Source organism: Suncus etruscus, chromosome 4 (genome assembly GCF_024139225.1).
Source record: "Suncus etruscus isolate mSunEtr1 chromosome 4, mSunEtr1.pri.cur, whole genome shotgun sequence".
NCBI lineage: Eukaryota > Metazoa > Chordata > Mammalia > Eulipotyphla > Soricidae > Suncus > Suncus etruscus.
Window position 1 is genome coordinate 71,602,214 of NC_064851.1, and position 20,385 is coordinate 71,622,598.

At 31.9% G+C, this 20,385-nt stretch overlaps 1 protein-coding gene across 2 annotated transcripts in view; it reads left to right on the top strand.

Moving 5' to 3' along the window:
* Nucleotides 1-20,385, top strand: part of GRIK2 (glutamate ionotropic receptor kainate type subunit 2) — a 691,383-nt gene that overhangs the window by 233,432 nt on the left and 437,566 nt on the right. The window lies entirely within an intron of this gene.

The window sequence follows — 20,385 nt, forward strand, 5'->3', positions numbered from 1 at the left end:
AATTTAAGTGTTTAAATTGGGGCTAAAGAAATACTGTAACAGGCTACTGAGTCTATATGGCACACTGGAGTCTTGGTTTAATCCTAGCACATGGTCCCACAAGTTTGGCTTCAGAAGTATCATTAAAAGAACTTATCTGATTATTCAGAAATTCTCTGACTCGAAAATGACCTTTTATATTTAGATAGTCAGAAGTCAAGTTAAGAAAGTTAGGTCCTTATGTCTGGCATCGATGAGTCCTTGGATATGATTTCCTCTGAGAAATAATTGTGATTTGGAGTGGGATTTTTCAGCAGACATCTTTGGGAAAAGAAACAATGAAAGGTAGACAAACAGAAAGACAGACAGAGACAGATATGAAAAAAAAAAGTAGCAGTTTGATGCAACTGCAGAATAAATCCACAAAGAATTGCATTACATAATTAATTGCTAGTGAGAGAGAAAAGAGGGAGAGAGAAAAGAAAGATGTGTATGTAGGGAAAGAAGTTACAGTTTGATGCAGTAGCAGAAAAGATGCCATAAGAAATTACATTACATGATTAATTGCCAAATGAGGCACATTAAATCTTTGCTGGAACAAATAAAAATAAATTACCAAATTAATTATATAGGCAATTGTTTCTACAAGAGTTTACTTGAAGTAAAGTTAGAGAAAATTAGAATTTGGAGATAAATTAAATGTTTTAAATAGGGTCCAGGGTAATAACACTGCGGGTAGGGCATTTGCCTGGCATCCGGCTGACCTGGGCTTGATCTTTGGCATCCCATATTGTTCCCCAAGTCTGCCAGGAGTGATTTCTGAATGCAGAGCCTGGAGTACCACTTAAATCTGTTGGATGTGGCCCAGAAACAAACAAAAGCAAAACAAAACAAAATGCTTCTAAATAAGGAAATTATACCACAGTTTTTAAACCAAGGATTCTATTCATCACTAAGCAATTCCAAGGACTAGAGTGTCAACCAGTAGGACAGGAGTCCTACAGGTAGAAAATGAGATAGGAAGAAGGCCATGGTTAGAAAAAAGTTAAGATTAAATACTCATTTAGATGCTTTCTTCCTGGTATCTACTAGTACTTGAAGATGTTGCAAAATAATTGTAAGTTCTGAAGACATTTTTATATGGCAATGATACCCTAGAGTAGGAAGAAACTAGGGAAAACCATAGACATCTAGATAATTTATACAATTGACACGTTAACTTCCAGAGCTATCAGAGGTGATGGTGGTAGGCATAAAAAACAATCTTTGGAAGTATTTTATTTAATTTCTGTTACATATTGACTTCTCTTATGTTCCAATGACCTATCTGTATTTTTTATCATATTTTAGCCTTTGTCTATTACTTGTGGAGTAATCAGTATAATATTCGTTAGGATTCATAGACATGTATAAAGCACTTTAACTGCTCACCTGATACTTTCATGCATCTATTTATGTAATAAGAAATGAAGAATTTTATCTCTATTAGATATAGTAATAGTTTTGATTTTATTTATATAAATATTAATAAAAAATAAACTATCATGGGGCCAGAGAGATAGCACAGCAGCGTTTGCCTTGCCAGGACCTAAGGTGGTTGGTGCTGTGTATGTAAGCATTTTATGGGATTATTATGTTACTGACCCTACCCTGATCGGTGATTGTGCCCTACCCTAGGGTGTGACCTGGCATTCTGCCCCACCCAAGGGTGGTACCTAATTCTGCTTCCACCATTGGGTGGTATCTGATTCCACCTTTGGGTGGTACCTGATTCTGGGGGATAAAAACAAGGGTCTGTGGGAGGCGAGAGGCTTTTTGGCTGGAACTGAGGCTGAGACTTGGGACTTCAGTCTTGTCCACCGAATAAAGCTAATATTTACACAAGCCTGACTGTCTGTCAGCTGTTTACCCGCCGTTTCACCTCAGAACCGTTGGCTGGACAGGGTGGCAGATGCATGCTCCGAGCTGGAGGGGAAAGACCTCATCCTCCATCCCTCCATCAGTCAGCCTCTTCAGGGGCTGACTTGTAACAGTTGGTTTGAATCTCGGCGTCCCATATGGTCCCCCGTGCCTGCCAGGAGCTATTTCTGAGCAGATAGCCAGGAGTAAACCCTAAGCGCTGCTGGGTGTGGCCCAAAAAACAAAAATAAAATAAAATAAAATACCTAATACTGTTGTTTCCCTCTCACAATTTAACAGACTTCTTCAAACTTCAGATTTTAGTTATACCTTCACAGAGCATGGTATGATACCATAAATATGAAGACTAGTCAAAAAGCTTTAGTAGGATGAGTTAAAATATGATATGAATTCTATAATCTTTTGAAATTAGGTGTTGTAGGTTATGCTTATAAGAGATCATTTTAACTAATATTAAATTTCTCTTTAATTTTTTCACTTCGCAATGTGGTTTTTAATAGTTTTTGAGTAGATAACAACTTCAGACATTAATTTAGCTGTAGCATTTGAATATCAGATAAGTTTTCCAATTTTGAAGGCTACATAGTAAATTAAATATTCATAATGAGGCTAGAGAGACTGTATAATGTATTGGGCTTTACCATTTGCCCCATTTGTGCTGGTAAGCCCATGTAGGACTCATTGTGTGTAATCCTTGTGTGATCCATGTGTAATCCTTGTGTGTAAAGCCAGGACAAACCCTGATCACAGTGTCTGTAATCCAATAAAAAAATAAAATATATAACAACAGCAAAGAAAATCTTTCTTATCTTATATTCACAATAGATTATTTTCTTAATATTATGTTTTTGTTTATAACATGAAAAGTGAAAGATTTCTTGATGATTAGTACAGAATGCATCAAGATTAAATTTTGTTATTTTATCTTCTATAATAATATAATTGTCCTCGGAGAAAAGCATTTTTTGAAAAATATCTTTTTAGATATAGAATGCAGTTATTCAGTTTTACATTATTAATTTTTAACATATCTGATATGACAGAAAATAAGACATATCCCTAGGACCACTACAAAACAGGTTTTCTTTTTATGTTGTCTATTTAATGTGTTTGTTCATTACAACTTGAGTAAAACAAAAATAAAAAATTTCCTTGAAAGAAAAATTAATTTTAGAATTTTTACTGATGCTGGGATATATGCCATATATTTGAGAAAGTTTTGCTGCTTTTTGTCTTGATTTTTAATCAAGAAATAAAAGAACTTTAGTAAAGTTATAGTATAATGTCATGATGAGTCTTTATATATTTGTCCTAATTCATAGATTTCTTTTTTAAACCTGAGTGAAAAAGTGTATTATAAACTTTGAGTCATAACATGCCAATATACATTCATCAATTGTACCAAAAATGACAACACTGAAGGATGTTGACCTGGGAAATTACTATGCATGTGTCAGTTTAGGTAGTAAAAGAGAGATATCCACAATTTTATTGTACTTCCCTTTGAATATTAGATCAGAGAAATAACAAAAGATACTCAAAAATAAATGTTATCTTCTAAAATACTGAAGGAAGAGAGGGGGGAAAAGTAGACAGGTGAAATACAGGAGGGAAGGATGGCAGATTGAGCAGTGTTGGTCAATTTTAGTGGTAAAATATTTTTGATAAACTTCATTCTAGTTATTTTTTTTTAGTTTTTTTAAAATAATTTTTATTTTGACCACAGTAGTTTACAAATCTTTCACAGTAATATTTTAGGTACATAATGACATTGAATCAGGGACATTCCCACCACCAATGTTGTCCTCCCTCCACCCCTGTTCCCAGCATGCATACCATGTCCCCCTCCTTTGCCTCATTCTAGTTAAATTTTAAGAAGTCCATGTCCATAAGCTTGATTTCAATTATTTCACTTTGTACCACCAAGTAAGGATTAGATGCAACATGTACCCACAGGTGGTTGTGTGTTGCTTTGCGATTTTACTTTACAAAACTAAATAAATTCCTGTATTTGGTCTATTGGACATAAATAACTGACTCATGATTCAGATCTAAGGTTAGAGATCGATAAAATTAGCTTGTATTTATGATTTCTCAGAATTTAAGTATAGTGATTCGGTATATATGCAAAACCACATATATATTTATATATGTAAATATGCATTGCCTTTAACTACACTCATGTCACAAATCATCTTAAGTCTTGAAATCTTAATTTTAGGAACTGGAGTGGTGGTGCAAGAGGTAAGTGCTAGCCTAGGATGTAACCCCTGAGCATCACCGGGTGTGGCCCAAAAACAAACAAAAAATAAACAAAACAAAACAAAAAAAGAATAAGAAAGAAAGAAAGGTATCTTAATTTTAAATTAGCTGATCCACAGACCCAAATTATGTGGAAATTCTATTTTCTTATTTACTTCTGATTCTGAATTTTTTCTTCTTTGTTTTGTATATCTTTATATTATTTTACCTCTGTATAATATTTATTTTAAATATGACACATAACATCCTTTTGGGGGGGAGGGTCACACTTGGCAGTGCTCAGGGATTATTCTTGGCACTATGCTCAGAAATCACCCTGGCAGGCATCAGGGACCATATGGGATACCGGGATTCGAACCACTGTCCAGAACGCAAGGCAAATGCCCTTCCTCTATGCTATCTCTCTGGCCCCTTGATGTCTCAAACCTCAACTCTAAATTCATGAATCATATCACAAAGCAACTTGAAACTTGAAACTTGATTTTAGATATTTAAATTTTTACAAGTCCCTTTCCATCATCTAGATGCCAAGAGGTTCTCAGTTCAGTGATCAATTGGCACACACAAAATTACTTTTAATCTGCTGTTACTTTTTATCATTTTCAGATAAATATGTTCCTATAATTTTCAGTTTCAGAGAAAATAAATGAATGGTATCACAGATAGTTATTTTGTTATTATTTTACTGTTGTTCTTTGAAATTTTGATTTAACCAACGTATCCTAGAAATTTACAGATCTGGAATTAGTACGAAATATATCTCCCAAAAATATTTTAAAAAGTTAGAAAAGAGAAAAAAATTAAATATAGATAAATTTTTTATTCTCAAGGAATTCAACAATTAATATTAAATTAATACTATGTTCTCCCTGCTAAGTGAAAAATTAGAAATTCTTAAAGTATCATCTGGTATTAGTTTAAAACAATAAGTACCTCATTTTCATTGTACTTTTTAGATAATAGTGATAACTGAGTAAAATAATTTATCTTTTAAAAATTCTTCTAATAATGTTTCTATAGTTATTACATCTTGGCAGAAATTATTTCATTTCTTCACTGAAAAATGTAGTAATTCACAGTAGGATAGGATCACTGAATAGTAGGTTTTATTAAAAGAATGGAAAATCTGAGAGTAAAAAATGCATTTTCTTTTTGTTTAATAATGGAAATTTTGGAGTTATTTGCTATATAATTTCAAGAAGATCTTATGTTTCATAGACAGCATTGAAGCCAAGCAAATCAAGTATTGTTGTCTTTCCACAATTCCTTATTGATATTATTACACAAGTGGAATAGGAAAATAACAAAACATAATGTTGTTTACCTGAAATGAATAAAAATTTCTTATTTATACTTCTCACAAAATTTAATAGTATGGCTTTGTCCTTATTTTAATAAAAAATTGCAGTATGATAATTTGAGTCATAAGTATGAAAATTATCTTTCAGAATAAAAGTGGCGTATCAGTATTTCCCAGAGTTTTTATTGCCTTATAATTCTAAGTTCTTATATCATACTTAAACTCCTTCAGATAAAAATAATTTTTTTTGTTTGTTTTGTTTTGTTTTTGTTTTTTGGGTCACACCCAGCAGCTCTCAAGGGTTATTCCTGGCTCCACGCTCAGAAATCACTCCTGGCAGGCTCAGGGGACCATATGGGATGCCAGGATTCGAACCACCGACCTTCTGCATGAAAGGCAAACGCCTTACCTCCATGCTATCTCTCCGGCCTCTGATAAGGATAATTTTTATTTTAATTTACACATAGGTGTCCTATGCATTAGCTCAATATATTACTTCTATGGGCTTATAAAATAAGACAATGATACAAAACCTAACGTAATACAGTTTAACCAAAAATGGTGGGTATAAAATATATCTATTCAAACAAATAGAATATAAATCATTAGTGATAGCTGAATAAAGAATTTAGAAAATTCCCAAGTGTTTGCATTAAAACTAAATCAACTAGAGCAATTACTAAAGTGTTCACTTACATTTATCTGAAAAGGCTATTTTGTTAAAAATTTGAAGAGATTAGAAAAGTGAGGCTGTGGATAAGACTAGAACATGTTGGAAGATGAATATAATACAATAACAATTAGAACAGCACGATATTTGTTTGTTATATTAAAATTATCATGATCTTGAAGAAAAGTTTTATTTTAGGAGAAAAATATGATTAAAGTTGAAGTTATTTGAAGAAAAAATTATGAATACACTCAAAGCAGTCTGCATGTAATTTTTAGATTGGGCATATTTTGCTTTTACTCTCTTTTACAAGGCCTTCCTTAATAAACCTAAAATAACTCATGAATGAATTATAACCAGAATTTTTTATGTTTTAAAACATTCATGAATTTATAATGAAATCTATTCTTTGTATTCTGTGTTTGAGTGATGGAGAGGTCAGAAGCACAATTTATAGGTTAAATGATATTAGAAAACTATATGCATTGTGTGTGACACATTGCATTAAAGCAGAGACTATGAGCTGGGATTTTTAGCAGCCAGGAATTTCACACATCAAGACAATAATCCTGTTCATAATTACTTTTATAATTACTAAGAATACAGATAAAAGTAGTGTGTGCATGCATTTTCAAGATTGAATTTTAGTTGTGAGTGGATATTATTTCATATATATTATAAATATAAAATATAATAATACGTTTTATAATGCTAACAGCATAATATTTTTCTGGAAATGTGTCTCAAAAATTTGCAAAGATATTATAGCTGGAACTAAAATCTTTTGAGGGATTTATCTTTGTCGAGAGCAGAAGGGGTTAGATGAAAAGTATTCCAAAAATTGTACATATTTAATGTCTAGATTCTCATTGAAAGATTAATTGCTACTATTTTAAAGCTTCATTTAAATTAAACCTAGTCACAGGACCAGAGAGAATTGAAAGGGAATTAAGGCAACCTAATTTGCACAAGGCTGACTAAGTTCTACCCTGGCACCACAATTGGAAACCTGAACCCTGCCAAGTAATCCCTGAACACTGCTAGCTGATACCATAAATAATATATATGTGGCATATTATATGTGTATGTAAATGTACAACAAATATAATTAGGTATGTGTATGCTACTGATAACATTTAAATAAAAGTATTTTATTAGTTTTTGTTTAATTGTTGGAAGGACTATTTCTGTCACTTTTCAGGGCATCCCACTGGCTCTATACTCAAAAATCACTCCTACCAATAATCTAGGAATTATATAGGGTGCTGGAGCTTGAAGCTGGGTTAGCCATGTGCAAGTCAATCACCCTACCTATTATACTGTTGCTCCAACACCAAATGTAAGTATCTTAATATAAAAAGTATTGATTAATGTAAGTGATTAATATGACAGACTACAAAAATAATGCATATATTTTATTTATTATGTTGATAGCTAAATGTAATTTTTTTTTGTTTTTTGGGTCACACCCAGCTGCACTCAGGGGCTACTCCTGGCTGTACACTCAGAAATCGCTCCTGGCAGGCTCAGGGGACCATATGGGATGCTGGGATTCGAACCACCAACCTTCTGATGAAAGGCAAACGCCTTAACTCCATGCTATCTCTCCGACCCCTAAATGTAAAATATTTTTAATTCACACATATTTATTTACCTTTATTGAAGTGATATACTTTGAGTGAGATAAATATAACAAGCAAAATAAAGGTTTAATTAAATGATAAAGGTACAACTTTCATGTCATTAGAATTTAACAGAAGCTATGATTTTTAAAGATATTTTACAATTTTTATCTCATCTTGTTTATTTAATAAGTGATTAAAGGTAAATTTTAGATTCAAGGATGATAAACTATGCTACTTAAGCTCTGCTATTTAAAGTTTTATTAAATGGTAAAAATCTATCTAAAAATCAATATAGTTAAAGAAAAGCTAATAATTTGCTTAAATATGTAAAGATAAAATAACAGTTTAGATTTTATGTTAATGTATGCTTTAAATACTATATATTAAATAGCTTCTTTTGGGGGGCACAGAAATTGCTCCTGGCAGGCTTGGGGACCACATGGGATGCCAGAGAATGAACTGGCATCCATCCTGGGGCAGCTGTATACAAGGAAAACACCCTACTATGTGCTACCACTGTGCTACCACTCCAGCCTGAATACTTTCATTTTGTATCAACTAATTACATCAATTCATAAAATAGCTGGTGGCTTGAAACCTAGTAGCTAAAGCAGGCCCACAAAGTTGGAAAAATACCAAGACATAGTGAAATGTTTTATTTTAAGTTTATGATATATTAGTGATATTTTAAATTCTACATAATTACTTGATAAAACTATTCCATTGGTTTATCCTTCCCTTTATACTTCATACCATTCTATAAAAGATAACATTTCAATATTTTAACAAATTCCTATTTTTAATACTTCTCAAAATATATCATTTATAGCTGTGTGTTAAATCTGAAATACAATGGAAAGTGTAAAATCACCACAGGTGCCATATCTCCAACCCCAGTTGAACAAGTCTGAATCAGGGTCGTGAAATAATACAAACCAGGCTGAGGGTAAAACACATGTAGTCTGCTAGTCTTCTACCTTGCATGGAGAGCAATCTGCCTGCCAGAACTGCCATTTTTATTGAGTACAGATACCATTCCTGAATGGGACGGTAAAGACAGATATCTCAGGCTATCTGAGCCAGTTCCACCCAGGTTTACAATTAAGACAATCTCTGTTTTGGGGTAAATCCAAGTTGTAAACAGACAAAGGAACCATCTTGCTTTTATTAAAATAAAGTCTAACCTAATAGAAAGATTTTATATTTATATATAGTACATTTGAATTACAGTCTTTCACTTTTTTATCTTGAATGAATCCCTCAATTTCAAGTAAGATTCTGATATTTCATTTGCAAAATGGATCAGTGTTGTTAATTTCTTCCCCCATTAATGAGTCAATGTACAATTCTTGAAATTCTATGTCCCTTGACAACTATGTGATTAAGAACTGAGGGTAACAAGCGTTAATAAGGCAGGATATTGGCTTGGGATTGAGGGGTGAAGGAATAGTAGGATTTCTGAAGCGGGGGAGGAGGGATATTATATAAGAGGGACTATATACACTATAGGCATGGATTGTTTACAATTTAGGTTTGACTTTCTTAGAGAAGTCCTCTCTCTATGTACTCATGCCCACATAAAGACATACATCAGTTATTTATTCTTAAGGTGTTGTTAGAGATCTGACCCTAATATGATGAGTCTGAGCTCTTAAGGACTGGTTGAATTAAGATAATTATCTTAGGTATAATTTAGGAAAGAGAGGAAGGGAGAACAAAAGATAAGAGATAGGAGATTAGAAAAATAGGTAAATACAGTCAAAATAAATTAAACACAAATTTAATAAATTGAATAGAAGAGATTGGGTCACTGCATTAGCGTTGGGAGGTTTTCCCAGTTTCTAGACATTTCGTCAGTGATGGGGTTGGGCCTTGCTAAATGAAGGTTTCAGGGTTAGATAATGGTTGGAGCAGTTTAGGATACACATAGGTTTCTCGTCTCCAGTACTAAACAGTGTGTTAATGCGACCTTACTATGTAGGTGGTACCCTATGTAGTATTGTCTGGGGCATTTTATGTATCGAAGTTCCTTTCTTAAAGAGAAACTATCAGTGTCGGTTTTCTTTGACATAGATTGCATTGATGAGGAGGAGGAAGAAGAAAGGGGAGAAGAAAAGAAGTAGGGAGAAGAGAGAAAGAGAAAGAAAATGTTGCCCAATTGTGTTCGACGAGTAGGTCCTGTAATATAAGTCTGTGGTTCGCAATTGACTGTTTCAGTGGTCTGAATGATCATATGCCTCAGGTCCTAATAGAGGACATAAACCAAGAAAAAAGGATATATTGGAGTGTTTTATCAAGACATTTTCATAATGCAAACTGAATGTCTATATGACTGAGCACCAAGGTGTCAAATTACGGTGTCCACCTTTCGTATCCCAGAATCCCTGTGGACAGAGAAGAAATCAGCATATGCTCTTTCTAATCTAAGCTTGAATAAAAGCCATGAGAAAATTTTTGTAGAGAGCAGCTTATCTGCATTATAATTTACATTGTTCAAATATAATGAATGAGCTATTTCAAATGTGTAACCTTTTTCTAGAAAGTAGAGCTATTTTGCTATTTTTGGATAAGATAATAATTTTCTAGTTGATGTGACATGAACAAGAAAGCAAGTTGGCTGACAAAAATCTACACTTATGATTTCTGCTGTTCAGCACAAGGTCAATGGTTAATTGTCACCACTAGTAGAAATTTGATCATGAATGAGGTCTCCAATTTTACTTATTTTACTGTGCTCTTGCTGGATGGCTCAGTCCAGTCATTCCATTAATTTTGTCTTCTCTCGACAGGTACAGATTAGTTTCTCATGGGATTTAGGTTGTGATGCTATAATAGTTCTCTCTATTACTATTTAAGCAGCACACATTTGTCTCAGAAACAGGATTTAATATTAAAGGTTTTGTTTGTTGTGCAGATTAACTTCATAATTTCATGAACAGTTTACATTAGCAACAGTTTTATAGTTGTCATTATTCATTGATTCCTTAAATATTTCACTCTTCTTTTTCATGAATATTCTTTGAGTCTCTCCTCTATGCTACTGTACTGAGAGCACTGTAGTTAAACAGATGAAAAAGGAAAGCAATAACCTTGGTGAATTCAATTCCAGGTAAATTGCAGTGCAGGACATTTATTTGACTTAGTTAAGTTTCAGAGTTAGTTAATGGGTCAGTCAGAACTTGAATTTTAGTTTGTAAACTACCACCCTGGTTGGTGCTACCAATACTATATTTACATACAGTTGTGCCAACAGGTCAATATGCATATTTAAATATATCAGAGGAAATCCAGGTGCATCATATAAAAACCATGCATATAAAAGTGCAAGGAACTTTTTGCTATTTTATAAAAAAATACACATATTTATACTGTTTTCTCAGTATCCTCAATTTTATGAGCTTCTCCATAAATAATCTTTATTTGCTTTCCTCAAAAGTTTAGTTTATATTAAATTTTCTGTGTCACAAGCAGATTATTTAAGAAGAAAAACAAATGACTCTTACTTAAATTGGAACTAGGGGATATTTGTTGTGCATTGACAATAGCTAAATAAATATTCACATTATTCTACAAATGAATTTGAAATTCCATCTGCCTCTATGCTGTCTTCAACTAGGTCACACTAAGCAGTTTTGGATAATTATTGGTTCTTATATGTCAATTCAGAGGAATCCATTTTGGAGTTTGGGCTGGGAAAAGTTTAGGTTGTGTTTTATGTGTATTTATATTCTTGTATTATCACTATTGCTGTTCCCATGTGTGAATGGCTGAATCATTTTATTTTGACAGTATTGGATTAGGCACAATGCTTTAACCTCTTTTCTCTTGTAATTATATAAACATGTACACTGTATATGGTAACCTGGGAATGCTGATGAAAACATCTGTTATGATAAATGGAACAGTGAATCAGAGTTGATTTTTGAATTGTAGAGTGTTAAAAGTCACTCTTCTGATCTGTGGCTTTTTGCAAATGGAAATGTTTGAAAATGTTGCGGAAACCTGTCATTGTTTAACTAGCAGAGGTAAGAAAGAGCTTGGTTTGTTTGTTTGTTTGTTCTCACATTGTGCTATTTAACCAAGGATTTATTTGTCTTTTGGGGAATCAGTAACATAATCTTATTGAAATTTGTACATTGGGTTTTGTATATTGTAGTTTTAAGCATTTTGGAGCCAACAGGAAAGTTCCAGCTTAAAATAAACATTAACAATAGTATAAATTCATGATATCATTGAAAAGTTTCTTCAATCTGCAGTCAGTATCATTTTCATCTGTCCTGGATAATTATGGAGCCAATAAATTTGTGTAACAAGTGTTATAAATTGTGTTTTTCTGTTATTCTTCTCCCAGAGCAATTTTGCCAAGTATTGTAGACACACAAACAGATAAGATAATCTATTTATTCCTTCCAAATTCTCTTTACTACAACAGAACAGTTCAAACAGAACAATTATTCATCTTTTCCTTGTGAGGATGGCTATAAATAGCAGACTTTTATTTATATTTTTATTTATTTATTTATTTATTTATTTATTTATTTATTTATTTAGGTTTTTGAGCCACATTCGGTGAAGCTCAGGGGTTACTCCTGGCTATGAGCTCAGAAATCGCTCCTGGCTTGGGGGACCATATGGGATGCCAAGGGATCAAACTGCAGTCCATCCTAGGCTAGCGCCAGCAAGGCTGTCACCTTACTGCTCGTGCCACCATTACAGCCCCATTAGCAGACATTTCAACATCATTTTTTATTGTTTTTAGTTTTTAATGTATTTAGTTTGCAGATATTTTAAATTATATTTTAATTTGTTTTACTGAGCTCAAAGTTGTCTAATTTAATCAGTGACTTTTATTTTGAATTGCTAAATTTTGGGAGAAATTTCACCTAAGTTACTCATACACTCAAAAAATAGAGGACATTGCTTTTTGTGTGAAGAAGAGAGTATAAAAGTATGCCACACTCTGCCTGATTTGAGTCATTCACCCATCTAAAATCTGGTCATTATTTTTAGTTGACTTTCAAAGTCATTCTGTAGAAGCAAGATGTCTTATTTCTACTGTGATGGGTTGAATTTCCTGAATCTGTACATAACCTCTTTTGTTTGCATTCTGCTTAATACTAGAAATATAAAATTGTGTAAAATTCCCTTTTTGCTTGTTTTGTTTTGGGGCCACATACGGTTATGTTCAGAAATCTCTCCTGGCTTGGGGGACTATATGGGAAGCCAGGGGATCTAACTAACCGTGGTCTGTCCTAGGTCAGTGCATTGCAAGGCAAACATCCTACCACTTGTACCACAGCTCTGACCCCAAAATTGTGTGAATTTCCTATCCAAATTAGTCTTTCAATCCAAATTGTGTTTTTTAAATATTTCTCAGATATTTAAATGTAAATTTTATTAAAAATATCAATCAACTTTAACCCAAAATTTATTAATGTTGTCAATTAAGATTTTAATGTACAAACTTCAGTTATATTTTTATATAGATATATTTATTTTATATTTTTACATTAAATATGTAAATATATGAACATAAAATGAAAAGGCTGTTTATTATAGATCACTGTTCTCTTATACAAATTCTAATTCATTGTTAATTTATCACAATAATCCTTTTAAGTCAATACCTGATAATAACAATATTAGTAATTTAGTAGGAAGCAAATATGTAAAAACATTAAAGTAAATGTTGAGTTTCACTCAGCATAGAGAGCTCCAAGTCTTAGCAAGTTGACTCCCAAATCTTTTTATGCATTTTAATACTTTTTGTAAAATGTGATTTAATCTTCAATTATATAGCAAATATTTTGAATATTTTGTCAATATATATGTACCCAATATTTTATTTTATTTTTATTTGTTTTTATTTGTAGTTTCTTTATTTTTTTAAAAATATTTATTTAAGCACCATGATTACACACATATTTGTACTTGGGTTTTAGTTATAAAAATAAGAACCCCCTTCAGCAGTTTATCTTTCACAATATTTTAATGATTCCCCTCTAGTCCATTGGCAGTGTACAATATTCTGTAGAATCTATTTCTACAGACAAACACTTATTTATTATTAATAAAGAAAATCACCCTACAGGGGCCAGAGAGATAGCATGAAGGGAAGGCGTTTGCCTTGCATTCAGAAGGACGGTTGTTTGAATCCCAGCATCTCATATGGTCCCTAGAGCCTATCTGGAGCTATTTCTGAGCATAGAGCCAGGAGTAACCCATGAGCCCTGCCAGGTGTGACCCAAAACAAACAAACAAAAAACACAAAAAAAATCACCCTACTATGAAACTCTTTGAACATATATATGTTCTAGAATTAGTTGCCAAAATCTTCAATATCTAAATATTTTCTTTTTAGTCTAATAAAATGTATCCTATAGAAATTCTTACTCTAATAATATATTTTTATTCTGCAGGTCAGATAAATAATATGAATAATAATAATATTTATTGAATCCTCACTGTGTTACTGACATTTAATCTCACTTATGGGTATCTTTCCCCAGGTTACAAAAACACTGATCCAAAAAAATGATATGTGCACTCTGGTATTTGTTGCACCACTCAGTACAAAAGCTAAGAGTTTAAAATCAACCTAGATATCCAAAAACAGATGAATGGATCATGAAAATGTGGTACATATATACAATGGAATAATAAATAGCTGTGAGGAATGATACAATCAGGCAATTTGCTGGGATGGATGGAATGGAGGGAATTGAAATCTTTTATATTAAATGAAGCAAGTCAGAAGAAGAAGGGTAAATACAGAATCATAACACCTATATGGTATTTAGAATAACTGCATTAAGAAATACAGTGGTTTAAGTGGGGGTTGTTGAGAACATTTTAGGCCCTAGATTATAATGATGAGAAGGAAAGAAATTAAGTGGAAGAGAAACAAATATGAAAGGATGGAGGACAAGGATAAAAGGTGCTTAGGTGCATTGGTACTATTAAGAAAGTACATAACCAAATATCCAAGCAGGAGTCAACAAAAATTAAAACATAAAACCCAAACTTTAACAACCAAAATATAAATGGGCCTACTCTGCTGGTAGATTGTGGGGTAGCGTGAGAGCTTGGGTTGGATTCTGGGAACACTGGTAGAAGGAAGTTGATATTGGTGGTGAGATTGGTCCTGAAACATTGTATGTCTGAAACCCAATGATGAATAACTTTGGAAATCATAAAGGTTTAAATAAAATTAAAAATAAAAGACTAATAAAGGAAGTGAAAAAATTATGATATCAAGTTGAAATAATATTTATATTCTTCTAAGCTAAAACGTTCTTAATTTTTCATGCTTATTTTTAAATAATAAATATTCTTGCTTATTAAAAAACAAACAAACAAATCCCAAAAGCAAACAAAATTCAATATTTTAAGTGTTTTTCTCAAAATGGTGAAATTAAGTATTTATTTTAATTCTTTATATAATTTATATCACATTACTTTATATAAAAATCCTTTTAATTCTTTTTAATCATATTTTAAACTTCTCTAAAATATTTAATATTGGTAGAATGTGAATTGAAGTAAATAAACATTTTACATATAAAAATAGAATTAAAAATCATATTCATTTTATTTCCTCTAATTTATCTCATAACATGTAAATCTCCTTCAGAAACTAAAAAACATATTTTTGAGGTTTTTAATTGATTGGATTTATTAATATTTTGACAGTAATTTGATGGAAGTTTTTCCTAATCAATATATATATATTCTGTGCAAATAAAAAGCTTTTAAAGAGTATGTTGGTTTTATTTGTAAAAAACTTAACTAAATCTTACTTCCTAATGGATCGGTGCTGTATGATGGTATTGCTCCCTTAGAGTTCATCAGAAATCTTGTAATCATCAAATTTTTCTAAATTTTTAATCCTCAGTATTATTTTATCTATTTCCTTAATTTTGCCAATGGGGGGAAAAAAAAAAGATGACTCAGAGGGTGAAGAGGTTAGCTCATTTAGTCACACTTTGCTTTTTATTTTTTATTTAGCTGACCTATTTTTTTAAAATCAATATAATTAAAGCGTATGCTCTTGGCCCTCAAATAGTTGGTGTTATTTGTACTGTTTATGTAGTGATTATTCATGTGGCTGTGTTCCCTGTTCTCTCAGTTTGATCTGTTCTATTTATATCTTGATATTATTCAAGCTTCTGCCTTCCCAATCAGTATGCATTCCTTCTAGGACTTAAATTGCTAGCATTTAAGTAGCCATTTCCCAATTTTCCTCGCAGTATGTAGTGCATCTACTTTAAAATTAATATTATTTGAATGTGTAACTCTAAGGTTATCTCTATGATTTTAAGGGTCCATTTGTAGAATAAAATATCAATGCTATTTTCCATCTACTAGAAAAAAACTATGTTGGAAACAGTAGGAGGTTTGTAAAGTTAAAAGCTTATTTATTTTTAAAATAATAAAACATATTTACACACCAAAGCACAACTAGTCTTTGTCCATGGGACTATGACGTAGTTCTCTGCAACTTTTATATTCATCTAACTCATAATCTTTACTCAGAACTATTTCAGCACCTTCTTATTTCAAATTCCCAGAACAATTTTGAGCTGAAATTAATATGATATGAGAATGAAGGTGTGTGTACAACTTTTGTTCATATATTCTGTAGTTGAATAACTGGAAAGAATGTTAGAACTTTAAAAATAATTTGTGGCACAGGAGTAAAAGAACAGTGGAGACTCTGGTCCTACGCAAACCCCTACCCAGTCACAACATATGGTCCCCAAACCTATCTGGAGTGATTTCTGTCAGGAATAAACTCTGAGTATACTAGGTGTGGCTCAATTTTAAAAAATTGCCATTTTCTATAGGTAACACTTTCCCATTAATTTTAGTTTGACTTTACATAATGAAAAATATGCTAATTTATATGCTTAGATGAAACTCATCTTAGTAACAATGAAATGAGAAAAATATTCTGCAGAAAAACTGTGGCTTAAAATATTAGAGGGCCTCCGCAGGTTCAATGCAGCTATGTACCTAAAATATATTACTATGAAAAATTTGTAATCTACTTTGGTCACAATAAAAGTTATTAATAAATTAAAAAAATATTAGAGGGCCTAAAATTTGAGTGACAATGTAAACTTTTAAGTGTAAAGTAGAGATGAGTCACAGATCATCTCTTGGCAAAGTGACACTGACACTATACTTTACACACAAGATCCTTTGGGAGCCTGTGACCTACTTAATCATTTAATTTTTTGTTTGCTGTTTTTTCCTTGGGTCACACTGGGTTGTTCTCAGGGGTTATTCCTAGTTTCTACTCAGTAATTACTCCTGGCTATTAGTACTATGAGAACTATATGAAATGTTGGAGATTATGCCTGACTAGGTTGTGCAAGAGCAGCACCTTATCTATTGTATTCTCTCTCTAGCCCCACCTTCTTATTTTTATTTTCATATTGTTATTCATTAGTGTCCATATCTACATGAGGTTCTACCTATACATAGTCTGATGATTAATGTGCTAGCCTTCAATATCAAACATTCGTTTTAAAATGTGACAGTCATACTTCATATTAACCTAAGATTCTAAGAATATTTTAAGAAAATTAAAACATGTTTACAATTCAGGAAAGGTGATAATTAAATAATCAGGATCAGAAGCATTGTCCAGAAGTAGGTAGTAATAGAAATGGAAGGCATTGTAATAAGGACATAATAATAAAATCTGGAACCTGGATAGATATCTGTGTCCAAATCTTTGTATCTCTTCTATATAATTCACTTTACACAACAAAATTTTCAGAATTCTCCATCTGTCCAATGTCTTGCCAAAATAGAACTCAATATACTTAGTACTTAATAAAATAATTGATTTGATTTAAGAATTTAACTATCCTGTGGATCATGGGATACAAATGAGTAAGTCGATTCTTATGCTCAACAATGTATGCAATTAAATATCAGTTATATTTATAATTGAAATGTGTTCATATTAATAGCAATATATGTAAGAGAAAAAAGTGATTTAATTATGCTATGGAAAACCATCTATTATTACTTGTAAAATATTTATTCCAAAGCTTTATGTGGAATATCCTCTTAATCAGTGTTGAGTGATAAAAATTTTCTTACTTCAAAGTTAGTAATTCATAGTGAATTCAGGGTTAATTCAAAATGAATTCAAATTTTAACCTTGTTTTATATTGATGAATATATTTAAGCTTAAGATCACAGTATTATGCATTATAGTGTTTGCAATGATGTGAATCTGACAGAATGAAACTCAGAACCACAACTTTTTGGGTGCATATTGTGGAATGACTTTACAGAGGCAACTACTTGCCAAAAGTTTACACAGACTTTGAAATAAAAGAAAGTTTGGAAGTGTTTAAGCCTGTCTTGAATACAGGTAGGTGGTAGGGAGGGGTGAGATGGGAGGTCATTAGTAGTGGGTAGGTTGCACTGGTGAAGGGAAGTGTTCTTTTCTGTAACTGAAAACCACCTATAAACATGTTTCTAATCATGGTGCTTTAATAAAAATATTATTAAATAAATATATGTTAATGTGAGCATATGTGTATATATGCATGATGATGGCAGATGTGAATATGGAAACAAGTTATTGGTAGAGTATTTAGACATAGAAACAAAACAATATAATCTAAAAAGAAATGGAAATGAAACATATTTCATATATATTTGCAGTACTAATAATTTTGAGATACATTAGATGTTCAATGAATTATTAAAAACAGTTTGATGACTGAGACAGTTATATATGTTAATTAGAAATGAGGCCAATCGTAACAAATGAAATTAATCAGAGATATATAAAGCATGAAAATTACGAACTTTTAAAAGGAAAACCATATGATTTTGTACTCTAAAATATTACACTGCACTCTAAAATATCACTATAATGTAATTATGTGGCATATACATTTCTTTTTATATGCATATAAGTATATGACATAGGGAGAGAGAAAGTTGGTAGAAAAATTACATTTTGCTTTGCTTGGGCTTCTTGTGATATTTTTTAAATTAATTCACATTAAACTTTGAATACCTTGAAATTAAATTCTGAGAAAAGTATTAGGAAAAAAAAGAAATCTTGTAATGAGATAGAACAGGGGTCATAGAGCAAATTCTTTGCATATACCCAACTCAGGTTTATTGTTCAGAAATGCATGGTTCCCCTTTATGAAATTATAGAGATATATACAATGAAATAATAGGAGTGCAGTTACTATTTCCCTCATTCGTTCACATTGTTATGTTAGTTCACAATGTAGTTTTTTTCTCTAACTGCACTTATCACTCTTTGTGGTAAGCTTCATGTCGTGAGCTGGACTTTCTAGCCCTACTTTCTTTAGTCTCTGAAAATTATTGCAAGAATGTCTTTTATTTTTCTTAAAATCCATAAATGAGTGAGACTATTCTGCAGCTATCTCTTTCCCTCTGATTTCACTCAGCATAATAGATTCCATGTACATCCATGTATAGGAAAATTTCATGACTTCATCACTTCTAAAGGCTGCATAATATTCCTTTGTGTATATGTACCACAGTTTCTTCAGCCATTCATCTGTTGAAGGGCATCTTGGTTGTTTTCAGAGTCTGGCTATTGTAAATAACACTGCAATGAATATAGGTGTAAGAAAGGGACATTTGTATTGTATTTTTGTGTTCTTAGGGTATATCCCTAGGAGTGGTATAGCTGGATTGTATGGTAGCTCAATTAACTTTCATTATTACATTATAAATATTCTTTTTTTGGGGGGTTGGGCCACACCTGGTGATGCTCAGGGGTTGCTCCTGGCTATGCACTCAGAAATTGCTCCTGGCTTGGGGGTACAAATGAGATACTGGGGGATTGAACCATGGTCCGTTCTAGGTTAGACTTGTACAAGCAAATGCCCTACTGCTCATGCCACCATTCGGGCCCCATAATATTTTAAATGTACAAAAATGTTCAATGATATTTAAGTTTCATATATTTATCCTCTTAAGTAATATTTGAAATTTTAAATTTATACTTAAACATGTCATTTTGGATCTCTTAAAATATTTTTTCTTATGTAATCATTGTATCCTTTATTTGTGTAAGGATTAAAAGAAACCAATAACTGTCTATCATTTAATATTCACTTAAGTTTAAATTTGACCTTTGGCATTTATAAAGAATTTATGTTATTTTATCTTTTAAATAAGGAGTTTGGCAAAATAAAATGTAAAGGAAAGCTTTTAAAATTTTTATATAGAAAGTAAGCTTATAGCAATTAATTTAAAAATGACTTTAGCTAAAAAATATTTTAACAAGCATAAAGTCAATATTTTTATTCTTAAACTTTTATAAAACACTGTACTTAGTTTTAGATAGGCTATTAAAAAATCTCAGAAATCAGACATTTTTTGGGTCAAGTAGAAGTTGAAACTTACCCAAAGGAAAAGGTTTCAATAGACTTCAGCAGCTTACTAATAAAAGTGTTTTATTCATTGAGTAATGTTTTGCATGTGGTGTGTGTGTCTGAGAGAGAGAGGAGAGGGAGGGAGAGGGAGAGAGAGGGAATGAGTGTGATATTAAAGTTTTATTGTTGAGAATTCTGATCAAAGAATAGCTTTCTCACCTTTTCCTCTCAGTCCCT